The 21369-nt window shown below is 47.5% G+C and overlaps 1 protein-coding gene across 2 annotated transcripts in view; it reads right to left on the bottom strand.

The window, feature by feature from the left end:
* Positions 1 to 21369, bottom strand: part of SLC46A3 (solute carrier family 46 member 3) — a 307576-nt gene that overhangs the window by 189048 nt on the left and 97159 nt on the right. The window lies entirely within an intron of this gene.

The following is a 21369-nucleotide window of genomic DNA, read 5'->3' as shown; positions in this document are numbered from 1 at the left end:
TTTCACCACTTAGCAAGACCCGACCACCTGGTGCCTTCCTTCACCATCACTGTCTTGTGGCCAATGCTGGATTTGACTTTTATGTACTTCATTCATTCACGGTGTGCCACTCTTTCTCAACTCTCATGCTGGACTTCCTTTGCATCTTGTACTCATGGTGGCCCTGAATCATGCTGTTCCCATCTTCATCTTGTATCCTGGCTTGCAACATTATGTGTTACTACTGACTTCTGCAATTGTATTCGCTCTCCACTCTTGCTTCTCCACTCTTTTTGACTGCTTACTCTCTTTTCTCTCCTCCTTTCCCTTCTCCCTTTTCCTATCTCCTCCCCTTACTTTCTTCTATGCACTTACTCTATCAGAATTGTCCCTGGACCTAATATGATATCAACCTCGTCTGTTTCATCCACCCTCCCATTACTGTTTTTTTCCTCCCCGCCATCCATCCAGCACTATCTGAAATGTCATCAGGCCTAGTATGATAGTATGATAGTCGCTTGTTTTGTTCCTCCCCTCCCTTTCTGCACCCCTCTCCCTCACCTTTTGTTTTTCTCCGGCTCTACCAAAAATGTCGTCAGGCCTAGTACGGTAGTCACCTGTCTGTTTCCATTTCCTTCCCACTCTCCTCCTCCCTTCCTTATCTATGTCTTAGCTCTTGCACTATCTGAAATGTCGTTAGGCCGAGTACGATAGTTAATTTCACATCCTTACTGTTCATGGCCTGTAAGAATGTGGTTGTATTTTCCCTTGTTCCCTCCCTTGCCTTGAAGCGCTTTGAAACACGTTGTGTATAGGCGCTATATAAATAAACGATCATATCATATCATATCATATCTTGAGACTATAATTTTTTCCCTTCCTTTGTGATTCTTTCTGGGCTTGCATTTTGTGGTATACTTTGTCGATTGCTTCCCCAATACTCCGCAAGTCAAACTCGTCTTCTAGATTTACTCTAGACGTACCCGGTAATGACTCGGAAATCGGGAAAATATTCCTCTATGTTATCCCATGCTACCTGTGGATTGGAATTTCTTATTTCCCTTTCGCGTGTGCTCTCTGCCTTCTTTTGCGTTCCATGTCTTCATCGACTTCTCTGTGCTTTCTCGCTTCTTCTCTCACTCTGCCTTCCTCTTTCTTGTTCATATCCGTTTGTTCATATGCCCTTCGTATCTCCTCATCCCTTCGTCTCTGTATTCTTTTCTGTTCATCATCTTCTATTCTTTTTCTGTTATCACGTCTTCTTTGCTCTTCTGCTCTCTCCTGTTTCCTTTTTTGTTCATTTTGATATAACTGTTCTTGTCTTTGTCTATCCTTTCTTTTCACTCCCTCATCTTTCAATTGTTCCTCTTTTTCTTTGTCTTTTCTGTCTTGTTCGTCTTGATCTCCCCTTTGTTTTACATCTTCGATGCTTTTGCCATCGGGTTTAGGTCAAATCTGACCTTTCATCCATTTGTTCTGTAAAAGCGCTATCTCATCAGTTTTATCCTTGTCTCCTTTCCATCTCTTTATTTCTCTCCTTATAACTAGAAATGTACTTGCTTGATCACTTCTCTCCTTATCGTCTCTCCTTGCCCCTCGGACTTTGGAGGTTGCCTCTTTCTCGGTATCTTTCTCTGGGTCCTCGTCACTACTTTGAGTAGGTGACTCATGACAGATTGCTATATCCCATCGCTGCTTTAAGTTCCCTTAATGGGTATAACCCTTCATCATTTTTAGTTTCGTCTTTTATTTCAGACAGGGCGGGCGGCGCAGAAGGCTTTTCACACCCCTCTTTGCATATGTTGAGTATCCAATCTAAAGGAGGCTCCTCCTCCTTTTCTTGCTCATACATTTTCCAAAGCTTTAGACTCGCTAGGCGCTTTTCTGACTTTTTTCCTGTGCACGCTGCATGCAAATATGTCATCATATGCTGCAGAACTGTCTTCGATAATGATCCGCCTTGTGGCCATGGCATAAACATTTTATCTGCGGTTCCTTTAACCCACTCTGCACTGTATTGTTTAAGTTTAAGCACGTCCTTCGGTAGCTGTTTGCAAAGATGCACTAATGGAGTAACATCTTCCATTTTTACAGAACAATAAAATCACAGCTAAAATACAGCAATGTGCGTAAGACCCTCAATTCCAAAGGTCACAAAATCACCTTAATTGCAAGGTAACTAGGACTGTTCTGCAACTTTTCCCACAAGAGGTATTGGGTTTAACCATTCCAACCTGTGACCTTGCAGAGAACCAATTGAAGGGAGCAAAGAAACACAACATCTGGAACCCACCCACTATCCCCTTCTTCCATTTATAACCTTCACTTTTCTCTTTGCTACCCCTCGCTTGTGCTTGAATTACAGTTTCCAAATTACGTCTCAATCAAGATACACTTAGGAGCGTGAACCAATCGTCGCAAGCTCCAATCCCATCAAAACACAATTTTTTATTAATCTAAAGCTAAAAAATAACCATCAAAGTTCAATTTTAAAACAATCAATTTTCGTGTCTCAACTTCACGCTTCTCTATTACATAAAAGTAATTTCTTTCAACTCTGACGTCATAACACCTTTCAATCACATAAAACAAACAGACAGACTTGACCAGTCACATGTACTGTTCACAATCTTCTTCTTAAAACTCGTCTTGCCCTCTAAGATTGCTCCGATTGAATCTTTCTGGATCGTCTCGTCTTTAATCGATCCCGTCTCCTACGTCATCCACTTTATGGTACTCCAGATAAAAAGGTTTCTGCTAGCACTCTTTAAAGTCTAGGAACAGGGTGTATTCTCTTATCGTGGCATCACTCACGACTATTCTTCTTTATATATTGCTCAGCCACTCTCAAGTCAATGGGCCTCATTAGGACCCAGGCGGATTTCGCGGTGCTAAATGCACCGCGAAGCATGGCGGAAAGCCGCCGATAGCGCCATGGGGGTTGGCGGATTTACCGCCCCATTCCGACCTTGGCGGGGCGGTAAATCCCCAATCCCCATTCTGCCCTTCCCCATTCCCATTTTTGCCCCATAGGGTATAATGGGAGTGGGGAAGGAGTTAATTACGCCACCGTAAAATACGGTGGCGTAATTAACAACGAGGTCCCGTAGCGCCATGGTTTTCTCCGCCTGGTAAAACCAGGCGGAAAAGGCCGCCATGGCGCTACGGGAACTCGTAGTATGGCGGAGAGGTACGCCATGCACTACGCTGGCGTAAAACCCTCTCCGCCAGGGTCCTAATGAGGCCCAATATCTTGTTTCCTATATACATATACATTACACTCTTACTCTTGCGTTATATTTTATCCCACCTCCCTTCCGTTACTCTCCGTTATTTACTGTACATGCATCCCTTTGCCACACTTTTTGGTCTATTTACTCACTGCTCGCATGTTTTTCTTCTTCGTACCATCGGGACCACCGCCTTCGTTACCGCCTCTTCGAGCCGCTTTTTCGATCCGCTTCTCGTAGATGTGGGAGGGGTTTCTATCTGAAAATAGGGGTCCTGTCAAACCGTCCCTTGCAAAGAGTTGTCTATTCTATCCACTTCTACGGGGAGCTTCACGTCCTGTCAGCCAAATGGCAAAGGTTGTGCGATATTGCCGAGACTCTAAAGTTACATATGTTGATGGCCGATGGTTTGTTTTGTTTGTTTTGGTTATCTTATCAAACCATCCTATCTCTGCTCCCAAGCAAGATGAGTAGCAATAACCTGGACATGGATGGGGATGCAGAATTTATTCATACATCAATAATCAAGACGAAACAAATAGCTTGGCAAAGTTTCTCTGTTTTAATGTCAAGTATCTAAAATAGGGAGTACAACGAACATCAGTAATCGCTCGATTCTCCGACTCTACTTACTTCATAAAAGAACTGGGCATTGTACCCAAAATTGGTTATCATTGACGTATTGAGCTGCGTCATTACCAACGCCATTCTACGTGGCAAACTAAACAAACCTAACGGAGGGTGTGATTGGGTCTAAGTGAAGTTATAAGTATAAGCTCTATATCTGTATGGAGTAACGAAAGAAGGTGGTAGGATAATTAACATAAGGTTGGGCAACTAAGCCCTCCCCTTACAATGGCCACCATGAACGTCACTAAATGTACAACGTCCTATTGGCTACAGAAGCTATAGGACCTCCAACTACGTGGTCCCCTACAATTCGTTAGCTCCCAACTCTCGTCAGTACTTTTCCACCTACATCTTAGCAGCACGCAGACTGAACAAGCAGGTGCGGGTGAGCTCGTTTTAGCATCAGCTCCCACCAATTAGCATATAATCCATCATCACCTCAATGGTCCAGTGTCAATTAGTGCTTTGAAGTTGGCCTTGAGTTTGTACTGTTACCTGAGAATTTTTAAGGAGTATGGGCACCAGCCGGCCTACTTCTTTTTATCACGTGACTGGACACGATGAAATTGAGCCTTTTCATCTATTTGATTTTATTCTTAAATAGTACTCTGACGGCTTTGGTTTTTGCTTGACCTCTCTGAACACTAGCCTCTGTTCTTTCACGTTAATTGTATCCAATGTCAGCCAATTCCTGTTTGATAAGACCTTGACTTTCCTGGCTGAGTCACCTCCTTAGCTGAACTTTTATTCTGTTTAATTCAATTGCTTTTCTTAAATGTGACACTGAAATTAGGCCTTCTTGCTTGTTCAGTACTGCGTATATGCGTGGTTGAAATATCCATCCTTTACTTGTCCATACGTTTCTATATATGTATATGTTGGCGCTTGCCGCGGTCTAACTATTCAAAAGCATGTGGCTAGCTTCATGATTGCTTTGCTGCTTGCATTTTCTTGCATCTTTACACATTTAAACTAAGTACTTTCATCAGGTTTGTGGTCCCAAGATATCACTTATCCTTGGTACTTCTTTGTGTTTTATAAATTGTCTGCCTCTCTGGTCTGGTTGTCTTTCTATATGGGTGTCAATTCAACTTTGTATGACGTTACCATTCATCTTTGCCATTTAGTTTCTCTGCTTCTTCAGGAATGACGTTCAGATAGCCATCATACTGTCTTGTATGAAGGTATGGTTTTCTCAATAGGTACTTTACCTCCCATATTCTCTTAGGTATAGGTATTCTTATGGGTATGCACAGAGTCCACGCTCTTCTCTTTGCTGGTTTAATTGTTCAGTATACGTCACATACTTTAGTTCATATTTTTCAGGTAATGTAGGCGGGGCAGTTGGAGTGGGGGTACTTGGCTCCTCCTCTACACTACTTCAAGATGTGAAGCCCAATTGTATTTCTGAAGATCAGGGACTCCAATACCCCCTTCCTATACAGAGCTGCACAGAGCTAGGAGGCAACCACGCCGCTATTTGCGGCATGGCTGCCTCCGAACTCGTCCAAACTCCGGCCTGGTGAATGGAGTAATTACCGTTCCATTCCGAAGTCAGAGGGACCGGCCATTCCCCATTCCCATTTGAGACCCCATAGGGCTCAATGGGAAGGAGGCAATATCGGTACCGTAAATTACGGTACCGTTATTGACCCCGGAGTCCCTTTGCGGGTCCCGTCCTTAACGCCTGCTAAAAGCAGGCGTTAAGGAAGGACCCGCAAAGGGTACTCGTAGTAGGGTGGTAAGGGTTTAACGGCACCGGTCTCGTTACCGGTGACCGTTAACCCTTACCGTCCTAATCGGAATGAGGCCCAGTGTGTAGTGCTATAGGGGCATGCGACCCATGCCATAGCAGCTGTCGTAAAACCCTTTCAATTTTCAGACATTCCGTCTGAGGCACCACCACACGAATATTCTGGAGAATATGTAGATATCTAGGAAGAGTCATAATTTTGAACAGTGCTGCTCGCCCAAGCAAGGTGAGGGGGGAGAGGCACCCAGAACCTGGTGGCCACAAGAAAACTCAGTGATCAGCGCCAGATTCTTACTAAGAAAGGTGGTTGGATTCTGGCAGATTTGAATGACTCAATAGCAACCAGGAATCTACAGTCCCTCGGAATCGCCTCTTGTACTGCCTGGACTGGGAATAACGTACACTTATCCCAGTTGACGCAGAGTCCACTATACCGCCCATAAATTTGCAGAATCTCTAAGATTCTGGGATAAGACCTTCGGGGTTCCCCCATTTACAACAGCAAACCATCCACATAAAGTGGCACCCAGTCCTCTTGCCCTGATGGCCATAGAAAGCCCTTCATGAGTGGATCCCCCTGTAGCCAAATCACAAGTGGTTCTATGGCCAGAATAAAAAGCAATGGTGAAATGGGGCATTCCTGTCGAGTACCTTTCCCCAGCGGGAAATAAGAGGTTTGTCTGTTCACCCGGACCGCTGCCGTAGGCTGTTGGTATAAAAGTTTGATCTACTGTAAAAAACCTTGGCCCCACCGCCCTACTGGCCAACACCGCCCAGAGAAATACCCAATGGACTATGACAAATGCTTTCTCGAAATCTATCACCACCACTGCGAGGGGATCCGGAATATGCCCTTCTCGATCCAAGGCTATGCAAAGTCTGCATATGTTCATGTGAGGGGCCCTGTTTGGAAGAAAACAATTCTGGTCAGAGTGGATCAATGGGGTCATGACCCCCAGAAGCCTCGGACCCAGGAGTTTAACCAGTACTTTAGCTTCACAATTGATAAGTGATACCAATCTATAGGAGACACATTCCTCTGGTGCCCTGCCCTTCTTTGGGAGGACCACTATGTGTGATTGGCGTGGTCTGGTGAAACTCCCCCTTCTCCCTACTACCTTGGAACATATTTGTTCGTCTTCCAGAATCTCACCACCAGCTTCCACCACTATACAGCGTACATATCTGGAGGAGGCTTCCCTTCTCTCCAACCAGGCCAGTAATTTGCCAACCTTATCCCCAGTTTCATATACTCCAGCACAAGAAGCTAGATATGGCTGCTGGGCTGTGTCCATCATGCAACTGTAATATGCATCCACGGTGTACAATAATAGTCTCTGTGCCTCCAGAGATGGGTTCGATATGAATTCCCTATCTTGCTGCTAATGGTCCACTTCTAGATAACTAAGAATTTCCAGTCTGCCGTTTCTTTTAGCTGCAAGCACCACAATTTCCTCTGCCGGGAGTACTGTTTTGTACCCCTCCTAAAGAGTACTCAGGTCTTCAACTGATAGAGAGTTCAACTTGAAGTATTTCACGGTCTTTTCTTTGAGTTGTTGCATCACCTCAGTGTCCCCCAGGTAGTACGGATTTAACCACCAGGAACAGTCGCTCAGCAACCTGGAGGAGCCCATCCTCATCAGTAGTGACGAGTGGTCCGAAATACCTTGCGGGACGGTATTGTATTCCTGGGGACCAAAGGTATATCAGTGTTTGTCATAAAACAATAGTCGAGTCGTGAAAGGGAGAGATGGCCTCAGAATGGAAGGAGTAGGTCCGTTGGTGTGGATTAACAGCCCACCATACATCTGTGAGGCCCATTGCGGCTGCAAAGCCATTAAGTTTAGTGTGAGTATGAGCCCTGCCTACAGAGTTGGCAACCCTGCCTAGGGTCTTACACATTACATCATTAAAATCGTTGCCTACAATCCAGTAGTCCACTGCATGCCCCACAAGTGACCCATGAAGCTCCAGCATGAAATCCCTTCCCAGAGACATTGGGGCATACACATTATGAAGTCCCAGCATCTCCCTGTGTAGTATCCCCACCAACAGTAGGTACCTACCCCTGGTGTCCAGGACCACCTTTGTAGTCTCAAAAGGGGTCTTTTTTCAGACCATTATCATGAACCCCTCCCTTGAGCTTCTTGCGAATCCCTTGAAAAGTCCTGCCATAATTAGTTCTTGTGAAAAATGTACATTCTGTGCCCGCCAGGTGTGCCTTCTGGAGGAAAACAAACGTGGGGCTTACCTACTGAGCTTTTGTAGTACCATACCCCGTTGACATTTCAGGACAGGTATTGACATCCTTTTTCCCCTTCTAAAATCATCAGACTGCACCCTCCCGCGTACCCAGGTCCTTTCCATTGTAGCCGAGTATACATTTCTTGACATATAAAATGATTCACACACATGCACAGATCATAGCTGTTAACCCCTTGTACACCAACATTGTCCCTCCACCCCATACATCCTACAAACTCAGTAGATATTTAGGTTATCCGGACAGTACAGGGCATACTTTATGTTCATCGCTATCAATTACTTCTTTACGGCATCAAATGATTGTCTAGCTTTCTGCACCGGCCAGCTGAAGTCAGGGAATAATGCCACCTTAGATCCCTGCCATTCCAGTGTCCCTTTCCACCTGCTGGATTGTAGCATTGCACCTCTGTCGCAGCAGTGTAGAATCCTAGCCACAATAGCCCTGGGTGGAGCTCTGGGTGGTGGGGGCTTTGTCGGCACCCGACGGGCCCGTTCAATGGAGAATAGATTGGATAGGCCGGTGGGTCCCACTAGTCTTGTCTTGAACCACAATTCCAGAAAGAGTCCGGCTGTCAACAGTCGACTTTACCAGCTGCCAATAAGGCTCAGTGTCTACTTTGCATAAGTGTAGTTTGAACATGACTTGTTGCTGCCCCCAAAAGATATGATGGACAAAGTACACCACATCACTATAAACGTAACAAGTCCTCAATACCCCGAGGCAGGGACCACAGTACTCACAAAGCCCCCGTTTTGGGGCCATCAGTTTTCCTTCAAACCAGCAGAGGCAGCCAAAAACACATCTCCTCATCGGTCTTGTCCTGCTCAGACTACAGGTATTGCCATGCTCTGCCCTCCCTGTTTGACAGAGGGTGTGAGCCTGTGCGTAGGTCTGCCTGAGATGCAAGGTCTCCTGTTACACCTCTCAACCTGTTAAGTCTCCGAAGATGTTTTGGTGGGTGACTTCATTGAAGTTAATGGATACACTTGGCTTGAGTGGGTTCAGATGACTCCAAGGAGGTCACCACTCTCAACATGAGGGGACTTGGAAGTGTGTCCTGTGAGAGGTGCTGTGGGGAAATGCTGAAGCTCCGGAGAGTCACTACTCACACACAGCACTGCTCAAGACTACACAAAGACTTCAACAAGGGTAATGGGCTTGCCATTGAGCGCCTAGCTGCCTGAAGATACTTGGAGGTGGGGAGTGCAGAACCGTGAGGGCGGTGCCCCGTCTCAGGTAGTCACACCACCAGGGCTTTAAGTGGGTTAGGGCTAACTAATGTCCCCTGGTAGCCCTGGCCGCTAGAGGGCAATGCTATTTTTCTAAGGTCTGAAGCTCTTGCTCATGTGTGAGAGCTTCAGGCTTCAGAAAAATGCCTAATGGTGGCGGCAGTCCCTGCAAGGCATCCCTTTTCAAAGGATGCCCATAGGTCAGTGCCACCATTATAGAAGAAAAGGTGAGGGCATTGGAAGCCAAGGCCTTTTATTTCTAAAGTACAACAAAAAGTGTCCAAAATTGGAGACACTCCTGTCCCGTGCACACCATATAAACTGAAAAAACAGCCAAACAATTGATATCATAAATTCAATAAATGATTTTACTAATGTGTAAATTTACAAAAACAACATTCAGTTAATCACATATATGATCTATTATTAAATATATTATATATGTGATTATGTTCAGTTAATCACATATAATTTTTGATTCATAATTTATTATATATGTGATTAACTGAATGTTGATTTTGTAAATTTACACATAAGTAAAATCATTTATTGAATTTATGATATAAATTGTTTGGCTGTTTTTTCAGTTTATATGGTGTGCAGGAGACGGGAGTGTCTCCAATTTTGGACACTTTTTGTTGTACTTGGTATTATTCAGGCCCTGTGTCAGAGTCTGTATTCCTCCTCTGCACCCTAAGTGGATATATATCTTTCATCTACTGCTAGCACATTTAATTAATACGACACTGGTGTGCGCCTATAGATCTGTCTTTTATTTCTAAAGCCTGAAGCTCCTGCTCATTTGCGTGAGCTTTGGGCTTTAGGAAAAAAGGCCTTGGCTTCCAGCGGCCTCATCTTTTCAGCTGTAATCGATCGCTGCATCTCTTAGCTAAAGGGATCCCTGGCGAGGGGCAGCCACACCATTAAGGCTTAAAACATGTGGCGCTGTCCCCAGTCAGGCATCTCTTTAGGTAATAAATGCAGAGATCAGCACCCTCTCCCATCTCTACAAAGCCCTGCCTTGTGGGGGTGCCCGTAGCCCATTAAGACAGGGCTCATCAAGGGGGTGTGGCCTAGCGAGCCGGCAGGCGACCCCTGCCATTAGGCCACGTCCCCTTGATGAGCCCCGGCTCATTTTTCAGTGCTACTTGAGGCACTGCAAACTACCCACACTCAACATTGGCAGCCACCTACACACCAGACTGCTCACCCCTCTGAACGATGACTATCACTGCCTCCAAAACGACTATGAACCACTCCCCCAATGAACCACTCCCCAATGAACCACTCATTTTTACAGTCCCCCCTCTATTCGACTGACTCTTTCAACCCATTGAAAGGTTTGTCACCTTTCACCCACTTATTCAGGCAGAGATAAAATGAGGCTTTCAAACAAACAAGACAGTTTAACCAGGCCCTTCTTGAATCTCTTATTTATTTGTGTCTGTGTTCCTGATTTGTTGTTTTTCCACATAGAGGCCCACACTTCAGAGGTTGACCCCATGACTTGCAGTCTAAATGGGACACTATGAAGGTGCAGGAGAGAGAAATAGGTACTTTAAGGCCACTCTCACAAAAGGCACAAAGGGGTGGAGTGGTGCCAGTCATGCTTGGTGAAATCCTGTTGAAGGATGGTGGCTCTGAGGCAGAGCCAGTTGTATAACCAACTCCACTGAGTCTGCTGCCAGCTTTGTCCATCTACATTTTCGTTAGGGTCAGGAGACACAATTAGTCACATGTTAGACAATTGCATTTCGAAGTCTAACCATGCATTTGGACCCATTTCCAGCCATTGCCTCTACAAGGCTGGTTAGGTTGGCATAACACACTTCATACCAATTTCTCTGAGGTCCTTCATCTACATACTTGCAGCAGACTCAATTGGGACAGGCATACAACCGGCTGTGCCACTGAACCCACCGCTCCTCATGAGGATTGTATCCACCATGAATGGCATTGCTCCATCCATCGCAAATATGCCTGTATATATGAGGATAAGACCCTCTTCCTCATATGGAATTAAGAGTCACATAACATGACCAAACCAGAAGGGCTGCTTTCTTCAGTTCCCTTGGCACTGGGCAGGGCCGTCTTTAGGGGCGGGCCGTCCGGGCACCCGCCTGGTGCACCATTATCCCCCTGCCACGTCAGCTTGGGGGAGTCTTTCAAGGGCTCCCCTGAGCTGGCATGGTGGGAGGAGGCACAGCAGGTGCCCTATTGAAATTAAATGCGCCCGCTCTTATGTAGGCACAGAGCTGTCACATTGACACCCAATTGAGGTGATTACCGCCCCGCTCCAGCGTGGGAGCAGGGTGGTTTACATTAGAATAGAATGCTGATGCTTTTGCATCGGCACCATATTCGATTAATTAACTCGCTGCTCCGGTGCGGGAGCAGGGAGTTAAAAAAAAAAAATTGGTGACTCCCCTGAATTGACCAGGAGTGCGGGGGGAGGGCACATTTTTCTTTCACTGCACGGGGCGCTGCCACCACTAAGCCCAAAACTGGCACTGGGACTGTAGGTGCACCATTTTTATTGTGGTTGCAATATGGCGCTACCTGCACTGTGTAACAAGAGTGTCAACATTCAATAGGCACCTGGAGGTCTGACCCCTCCCCTAGAATCCCTTTTATACTGCGCCTGAGATGTGCCTTCCGCTCTAGCACCTTGAACTGTAGGTTTCGATAGTGCCTCCACCTATGCTTTAATGGATCTGAAACATTGTTCGAAAAAACAAACAGAACTTTTACTTTTGCTCATCTTCATAGTCATGGTGCAGATTTTCTCCACTGCAAACCTCACACAGTACATACCATAAACCCAACGACAATACAATGAAACATTAAGAAGCATGTTATGTTATGTTTGTTTATTAAATTTATATAGTACTTTAACCCAAAGCGCTTTACAATACAACAACAGGTACAATGGATGGAGAAGCATATAAACAATCATGATACAAACCAGTGAAACAGTACGTAGAACAGTTTCCTTAGATGGAGGAGGCGAGGGAAGGGTGAGGGGGAAGGGAGTGGAGGTAGTCAGGGAGGGGGATCAAATTCAGTTATCTGATTTAAGTTACACGGTATGAGAAAAAGGGGGGAAGTGGGAGGTATGAAGGGGATAGGTGGGAATGGGGAGAAGGGAGGAGAGAGAAGGAGGAGGTCAAGGGGGGGGAGTGGAGAAGGAGGGCTTTCAAGGCAGAGCGGAAGGAGGAGTAGGTGGGGATGGAGCGGATGGAGAGAGGTAAGGAGTTCCAGTGTAGGGGGGCCAAGAGCTGAAAGGAACGGAACCGAGAAGAGGCACATGGTGAAGGGGGTACAGCGAGTAGGAAAAGATCAGCAGAGCGGAGAGAGCGGGAAGGAGTGTAGAATGAAAGGAGCGAGGAGAGGTAGGTAGGGGCAAGGTCATGGAGAGATTTGAAAGCCAGACAGAGGAATTGAAACTTAAGTTGGGAGAGGAAGGGAAGCCAGCCAAGGAGGGAGAGCGAGGAGGAAATAGAGTCGCGAGGACCTAGGTGACAGAGAGTACGGATAGAGGAGTGGTAGATGGATTTGAGGGGGGGTCAGATGAGAGACAGGGAGACCAAAGAGGAGAGAAGAGCAATAGAAGAGACGGGAGAAGATGAGAGAGGAGATTAAGAGTTTAGAAGCGTGGAAGGTGAGGGAGGATCTGATTTTACGAATGTTGTAAAGGTGATGTCGGCAGGCCCGAGAGCTGAGAGAAATGTGGTGGGAGAAGGAAAGAGAGGAGTCGAAGTGGAGACCAAGATTTCGAGCATGGGTAGAGAAGTAGAGGGGGGAAAGTTGATTGAATGAGGAATAGGGGAAAGTGTGTTAGATGGAAAGAAAAGGACTTCAGTTTTGTCAGTATTAAGGGAGAGAAAGTGAGAAGACATCCAGTTTTTAATGGCCGTAAGGCAGGAAGATAAGGAGTGGTGGAGATCAGGAGTGAAAGAGGAGAAGGAGAGGAAGAGTTGGGTATCGTCGGCGTAGAAGTGGTGGGAAAAGCCGAAAGAGGAGATAACAGGGGCGAGAAGGGAGGTATAAAGGGAAAAAAGGAAAGGGCCAAGTACAGAGCCTTGGGGAACACCATAGTCCAAGGGGATGTTGGAGGAGGTGCGGCTGCCCCAGAAGACAGCGTAGGAATGATTGGAGAGTTAAGAGGAGAGCCAGGAGAGGACACTGCCTTTGAATCCAAAGGAGGAGAGAGTACTAAGGAGTAAGGGAGCTCGAGAAGTTTAGAGAGGAAGGGGAGAAGAGAGATTGGACGAAAGTTAGAAGTTAGAAGTGAGAAGATGGTTGGCAGAGGGTTTCTTTAGGATGGGAATGATAGTGGCATATTTGAATGCGGACGGGAAGGTGGGGGTGGAGAGGCAGGTGTTGAAGAACATAGTCAGGTAGGGAATGAGGAGGGGGTAGATTTTAGTAATTAGGGAGGTGGGAAGGGGATCAGAGGGGGCAGCAGTAGGGCGAGTTTTGGACAAGAGAAGAGAGACACAGGATGGGGTGATAAGAGCAAAGTTGGACATGCAGGCAGGCATCATTAAAATCATACATGGAATGCAGTAATAATTATACTAGGACAACTTATACGAGGACAACTTATTCACAGTCTCAAAGTTCTCCAAGCTGATTGGGCAGCGGCAGGCTGGACAACCAGAGGCATCACAAAGCCAAACCCATAGTTTTTGCACACGTCCTGTCATGACGAGCTGGCATAAATATCTAATCCTTGAATAGCCATGGTTTGGGTAATAGAGAATAAGGTGTCTGGAGTTGCTTGGATTTATACTTCCTGTTCACAGAGGTGATGCTAATTCTTGTTCACGGTAATTCCCTGGACAACAAACACCAACCCTCCCAACTTGAGTGAATGTCAGCTTATTTACTTGATTCCCTTTGCTTCCCATCCTGTTTTCCCAAGTGGCATAGAGTTTCCATTCTATTTGTTCAGCATAGAATATGTACTTCCTGGGATCGGGGCAATCTCCTGCCATGAATCTAAATGGTCAAAGCGCTGCACTTATGCATGGTAAGAGTCACTGAAATAGCGCTTATACCAGACATAGTCACATTACAGATCTTGGCTGGGAGCCTCTTTGCAGCCTCGAGTGACGCATCAGATCTCGGGAGGGAAATCCCTTAATGGTGTTCTTTGATCAGCGCAATGTTTCCAGCAGTCATACACCTCCCTTTATCTGAGTCACAGCCCCAACGCAATATCCTGAGAAGTCAGCCACTCCCTTTATCTAATAGGTAGTTGCCTTAAACATATTACACATAGTCCAAGGAGTCAAGACTCATTTTCATCTTGCAGTCCGCGTTGGAGAGCCAGAATCCTCCTGCTAAGATCCTTTAAAGTACATTATCACTGCAACTTTCTAGGGAAATATTCCTGGCACCAGAGACCCCTTTCTGCCCAAATCAGGGGTTAGACAGTAATTTCATCAAGAGACAGCCATGGTCCAAGGTTATCCGGGGAGCATGCATTCTGGCCAGATGCCCGGGAAGCAGGAATTCTCACCAGGTAAGACGCATGAATTCTCGCCCATTACCCATGGAGCATGAATTCTCAGCCATTACCCATGGAGCATGAATTCTCAGCCATTATCCATGGAGCATGAATTCTCACCCATTACCCATGGAGCATGAATTCTCACCCATTACCCAGGGAGCATGAATTCTCACCGGGTACCCAGGAAGCATGAATTCACAACGGGTAGGGAGTATGAATTCTCACCTATCACCCATGGAGCATGAATTCTCACTGTGTAGGGAGCATGAATTCTCACCAGGTAGGGAGTATGAATTCTCCCCCATTACCCACAGAGCATTACTTCTCACCAGTTACCCAGGGAGCATGAATTTTGACCGGTACCTAGGGGGAAGGAATTATTCTGGAGGCTCAGGGAACTCTAGGTGACCCCACTCTGTCTCCAAGAAGGCCATGTCTTGGAGCAACAAAGCCATGCATTCTGGGCTGGAGTGCATTCAGGATGCACAATGGTGGGGGCTTCCTCCTGCCTACAGGAGGAGCCCTCCTCATGGGAACCCCAAAGAAGGGACAGTAGTCAGAGGTAATGAACTGCCCCTTTCCAACCAGCCAGAGTAGGAGCTCACTTCATTCTCTCTATAGAAAGTATGGTCTACAGTCAGCCTTCTGGTCAATCATTATGATAATTATTAGAATATTTTTTTTTTTTATATAGCACTGCATACTGGAAATTCCAGTTTCTCAGCACTTATTAATAGATGCTACCAATTACCATAACTATCACCCACATTTGTTGTACTCAATTTACGGCCTCGGAAGGATGAAGGAATGAATCATTCACATTGACAACAATGATGTCCCCATTGTGATGGCTTCAAGGGTTTGGCCTGCCATTCAGACACACTCTTGTGAATGCAGTCACCAGGCAACGTCAGGACAGTGTTGCGCATTCTTAATCCGATTGCACGATCACTTCATAACCGTCACGGAACGTCCCTCTGCCTCCAGTCTAACTTGCTGCATTCGTAGCCCGGTCCGAGATGCCAGGGCCCCCTTTCCTACATAGGGCCCAGACCCTGATGCCTCTCCATCAACCTTTGAACAAATTCACCAATAATATGTCTTGGTCTGGCTTTTACATAGCTTTGTCACTTGAGCCGTAGTGTCTCTATGCCGTACACAGTTGTCATACTAAGACTAGACGATAATGAACACGAGCCTGTTCAGCTGTAAGAGAGACAGGGGGGGGGTCATTACGAGTTTGGAGGTAGCCATGGCGCTAAACCCGTGTCCGGGTTCCGGGTAGTCGGAATGGGGACTTACCGGGTCATTCCAACCTTGTAGGACCCGGTAAATCCCCATTCTGAAAACCATTCCCCATTCCCATTCGAGCCCCCATAGGGCTCAATGGGAATGGGGAAGGAGATAATAACGGGCCCGTAAGTAGCGGGCCCGTTATTAGCTCCCTGGTCCCTTAGCGGGATCCGCTAAGGGCAGCTGGTAAAACCAGCCGGCCTTAGTGGGACCCGTTAAGGGACCTCGGAATGTGGAGGTAGGGGGTTAACGGCACCGGCATCCTTACCGGTGCCATTAACCCCCTACCGTCATACTCGTAATGAGGCCAGGGCCCATTATTAGCATGGTCCCCATTCCCATTGAGCCCTATAGGGGCTCAATGGGAATGGGGAAGTACCGGGACCGGGTTCTTTGAATGAGGAATTACCGGGCCCTCCAAGGTTGGAATAGCCCGGTAATTCCCCATTCAGGGAACCCGGACCCGGTATGCGGTAAGGGGGTAGCCATGGTGCTAATAGCACCATGGCTACCTCCAACCTCGGAATAGGCCCACTGTATGCAGCGGGCTAAGGATTGCCACATAACACAGTGGGCTTCATTACGACTACAGCGGTAGGCGGTTAACGGCACCGGTAAGGATGCCGGTGCCGTTAACCCTCTACCGCCGCATTCCGAGGTCCCTTAGCGGGTCCCACTAAGGCCGGTTGGTTTTACCAGCCGCCCTTAGCGGGAGTCGTTAAGCGACCAGGGAGCTAATAACGGGCCCGCTATTTGCGGGCCCGTTATTAGCTCCTTCCCCATTCCCATTGAGCCCTATAGGGGCTCGAATGGGGAAAGGTTTTCAGAATGGGGACTTACCGGGTCCTCCAAGGTTGGAATGACCCGGTAAATCCCCATTCCGACTACCCGGACCCACACACGACTTTGGAGGCAGCCATTGTGCTAATAGCACCATGGCTACCTCCAAACTCGTAATGAGGCCCATTGGCTTTCAGCCTTATTACGAGGTCGGCGGTAAGGGGTTAACGGCGCAGGTAAGGATGTCAGTGCCATTAACCCCTTACCACCGCATTAAGAGGTCCCTTAGCGGCTCCCTCTAGCGGGAGCCGCTAAAGCACCAGGAAGCTAACAACGGGCCCGTTGTTAGCTCCCTCCCCATTCCCATTGAGCCCTATGGGGGCTCAAATGGGGATGGGTAAATTCAATGAGGAATTACCGGGTCCTCCAAGGTTGGAATGGCCCGGTAATTCCTCATTCAAGCAACCCGGACCCGAGTTTGGAGGCAGCCATGTCCTTATTAAGGGCATGGCTACCTCCAAACTCGTAATGAGGCCCATGGTGTTGGTTTAGCTGTTTCTAAAGTGCTTCTTAAATACGTGCATTTTTGGTAGCATGCCCAATGCGAGGTGAGTTGTTGTTTCGATGTTTCGGAATGGTTTCAAGAGTTAGAGGAGTATGGTAAGGCAAACTGGATTTTAGGGTACTTGACAACTATAATGTGTTAGTTAACCAGGTAGATCATTTTTGTGTGCGGTGGATCACCCTATGCGTGATGAAAGGGTATTTGAACTAATGTCATAGCGTGTGGGGAGCCAGTGAAGCATGCCCTTGATGGGATTGTGGCAACTCGACCAGACACATGCCTTGCAGTTGTGTTTGGGCCTGTTGTAGCACATTTCAATGTGTTTTTCCCCACAGTCCTAGAACAATGCATTCCAATACTCAAGCTGATCAAGAACCAAACTTCGTTTTTTTTGGTGAGGAGGATAAGGACACTCCTTAATACGTGCTTCATAAAACATGCTTAAAGAAGTGGTACAGAAGTGGTACAACATTGGTACAAAAGGGGTACAGCGGGAACGTTTCCACCATTCTCTGCAATGAAGGATTTTGTTTGATTCTTGGCCCCCTCGAACCAGGCCTACCTTCTGCCTGAAGAGGCCTCCCTCAGGGACAATCCAGCAATGCAAATTAACACTGAAGGGCTGTTGCAGAGGAGTGGCTCACAGCTGGAATGCTTAAGGTCGAGATATCTGGCGAGATGAGTGAAAGAGTCCCTTTCATGACTTGATAACAAGGCTGCAGTTCCATTGAAGGAACTGCAGAAGCGCCATCAAGGGTGATCATTGTTGCTTAGAATGTCAGCTATGACAGAGGGAAGTTGCCAAACTGAACCTGGAAGTTGCTGCTTGCTTACACTCACCCGCTGCAAAGCGGATCAGAACCTCATCGATGAGGAGGAGGACTCGAGAGGTGGATGGGCAGATTTACAGTTGAAATGGCTGAACACTCGGCATGAACATTTTGGAGCAAGTATGAAGAAATGGGCACTCAGATCTTTCTAGTGCAAACCGGCCTTAAATGACGACATACTCAGCAAAAGATAATGGCCCGGTTGTGCAAAACCCTGGGCCTCATTACGAGGTTGCCGGTAAGCGAAAAACGATGCCGGTAATGGATTACCGGCATCGCTTACCACTCCGGGGCATCACGACCCGTCAACCCGCTATTAGCGGCACCCTAAATAACGGTGCCACTAATAGCGGCGTGGCCGCGTGCATGCGCCCCTGCGGGGAGCAAATACTGGCATGCCGGTAATGGGAGGTAATCCCAACCCACGCGGACATGCAAATACCGGCATCATGAAGCCGGTATCCACGGGCTGCGCGATGCCACCCATACAGGCATCGCGGACCACCCGCAAACAGCAATCAGGATACAAGGCAACTGCCACAGGTGCACACAATCCCCCACAGGTGGAGTCAATGGAGGCTGGGCCAGTATAAAATGAGCACACACCACACCCCGTCCAACACCAAAATGCTACCACTAGCTGTTGCAATCACGGCGCTGGAGGACATGCCCATACTGCTACAACTACAGCAGCAACAACAGGCAGCACAGAGGAGACGCAGGAGGGTGAGACACGCCCAGCAATTACCACCAGCGCAGCCAGCAGTGCCTCGTAGGCAACCACCAATCCCTCGCACCAGACCCAGCCCTTTTAACCTAACCCCCGAGTGGATCCACACCCTGTACCGGTTGGACCGTGACACCATCACCACCATAGTGGACATGATACAGAACGACATTGCCAGCCTCATAGAAATACGCAATGCCACCCCCCCCCGCTACTAAAGGTGGTGTCTGTGCTCCACTTCCAACACACAGTGGGCCAGCTGCATGGCATTTCACAGCCACTATTTTCACGCATGTTGAACCAAGTGCTGGATGCCCCCCTGAAGCACTCAAGCAGCCACATATCCCTACCACGGACTGCCCAGGAGATAGCCGACACTGAAGTAGGCTTCCATGCACTGGCAGGGGTGCCCAAGTTGTTTTGGTGCCCTCACTGCACCCATGTGGAATTGGTAGTCCCCCATGCTATAGAGGCAGTGGACCGCAATCGCAAGCAATACCACTCCATCAATGTGCAAATGGTATGTGACTCCAGCAAGATCATCACACATTGCTGCGCCCGATTTCCCGGATCAACATATGATGCCATTGTACTGCGCAACTACACGCTACTCCGTCACATGGAGTGACATCCTTGACCATGTGCCTGGCTGCTTGGTGAGTTGCACAACTGTCCCATGACAGTGCTTTGGGGTACTGATGTGTAGGGATGCATAAGGGGGGGGCATACTCCACCTGGGTGGGAAAGGGGGGGCATACTCCACCTGGGTGGCAATTGCCGGTGATTGGAGAATGCATGCAGAGCTAAACACTCCTAACTTGAACCGGACAAAATAACATGACACATCACTGGGCCACATTTCACAAATTATGTATATCGATGACAACAAGTAAGAGGCACAACCAGGCCACCATGGTGATGGCAAGCAATGCATGAATGAACAGGATGGCAACTGTGGCAATGTGGTCAGTGTGACCATGCATAGTGAAGAATGAACAGCATGAATTGGAGGCTAAACATTGTTGCACTACCACAGCACATCTGCCTCAGTATGCATGATTACACCCTGCATCATCTATTGAACGCCATCCAGACTACCACACCTCATGACAGTATAGATTGCATCTAGGTGACATTTTTGCATGCGTACAGGGACATGTGCATGCCCAAACCAAATAGCTGCCGCCATGACTGTGCTCCCTTAAGGTGGCAGTTCAGAGTGACACACACCTATTTGTATCTGCTTGCAGGTGATGGAGGATATCCCTTGAGGCCATGGCTACTTAACCCTGTGCGGAACCTGCAGAACAGCCATGAAGAGGAGTACAATTGTGTGCACACCCGTACCCATGTTGTGATTGAGCAGACCTTTGGCCTGTTGAAGGCGCGGTTCCGCTGCCTCAGCAGGTCTGGTGGGGCACTCCTATATAGGCCTGAGAAGGTGGCAAAGATCACCATGGCCTGTGTCATGCTGCACAACATGTGCGTCCGGAGAAATCTACCACTGCCACCTGACATTGACATGCATGGCACGGCTGAGGATGATGAGGATGGAGACGGAGGTGAAGTAGGCCCCCTACCAGTACGTGATGCAAGGGAAGGCCATGCGTTACGCCAAGCACTAATTCACAAATACTTCTGAAACACAGGGACTATGATAGACATGTGTCAGTGACACACTGGCTCTATGTGGACATGCACACTTGTATTGTTGGGAGTTGGCCACTGAACACCAGTGGTTGTGGTTTAAGGGCTTAAAAGGGGTTGGTAGGGGTTTGGGGTAGGGATACTAGTGTAGGGGAAGGGGAGAGCCACCCAAATTAAAAAGAAAACGAATCCAAATTAATTAGCACCCGAAAAATGACGAAGGCCTAGTCCAGCCAGGGCACAGGGTATCAAGAAGGCCTGCAGAGAAAACGCAAGGACTACCAGTCAAACGATAAAACTGGATATCACAAAGTCAGCAGGTGACCAGGCTGAGACTAGGCCAGACATGGTGATGTTGACAACCTGCACACACCGCTTCAGTAACAATGCGCTCCAAACAAGACAATCACAGCACAGGAACCAAATAAACAGCTCAGGTGTGAGTGGTGGAGGGGACATAGGACAAAAGGTACACGTGACGTGCATTGGGCAGTGCCCATTTCAACTGGTGCAGTGCAGTTAAAAGGCATGCAACAAGGTGGCAGCAAGGGGGCCCGAACTGGGGACGCAGCTGGCAGGATATAACACAGGATATAACGCATCTTCGGACTTGGGCTGCTGAGAACCAGCAGCACCCAGCCATATCATTGCCATCTTTTCACTTGTGCCTGAGTAACTTCACTTGTGCCTGAGTAACAAACAGAATCATTGTAGAAATGATGGACAAAATATTGCAGGAAACATGTTTCCCTTTACATTTTAATCAGGTTCCCTGAAATTTTCCTCTAGAACGCACCGATTGGATGGCGCTGGCAACCTGTAAAATTGGATACACAACTTGTCAAGATAAACTATTGCAAAATACAGAGAATGTAAACAATCTAAACAACTTTCATGGTATAAGGAGACAAAAACCCTGTCT

The sequence above is a fragment of the Ambystoma mexicanum genome, chromosome 7q, assembly GCF_040938575.1.
Source record: "Ambystoma mexicanum isolate Mex_15411 chromosome 7q, UKY_AmexF1_1, whole genome shotgun sequence".
Lineage (NCBI taxonomy): Eukaryota > Metazoa > Chordata > Amphibia > Caudata > Ambystomatidae > Ambystoma > Ambystoma mexicanum.
The sequence above is the reverse complement of the archived record's forward strand: the minus strand, read 5'-3'. Positions and strand labels throughout refer to the sequence as shown.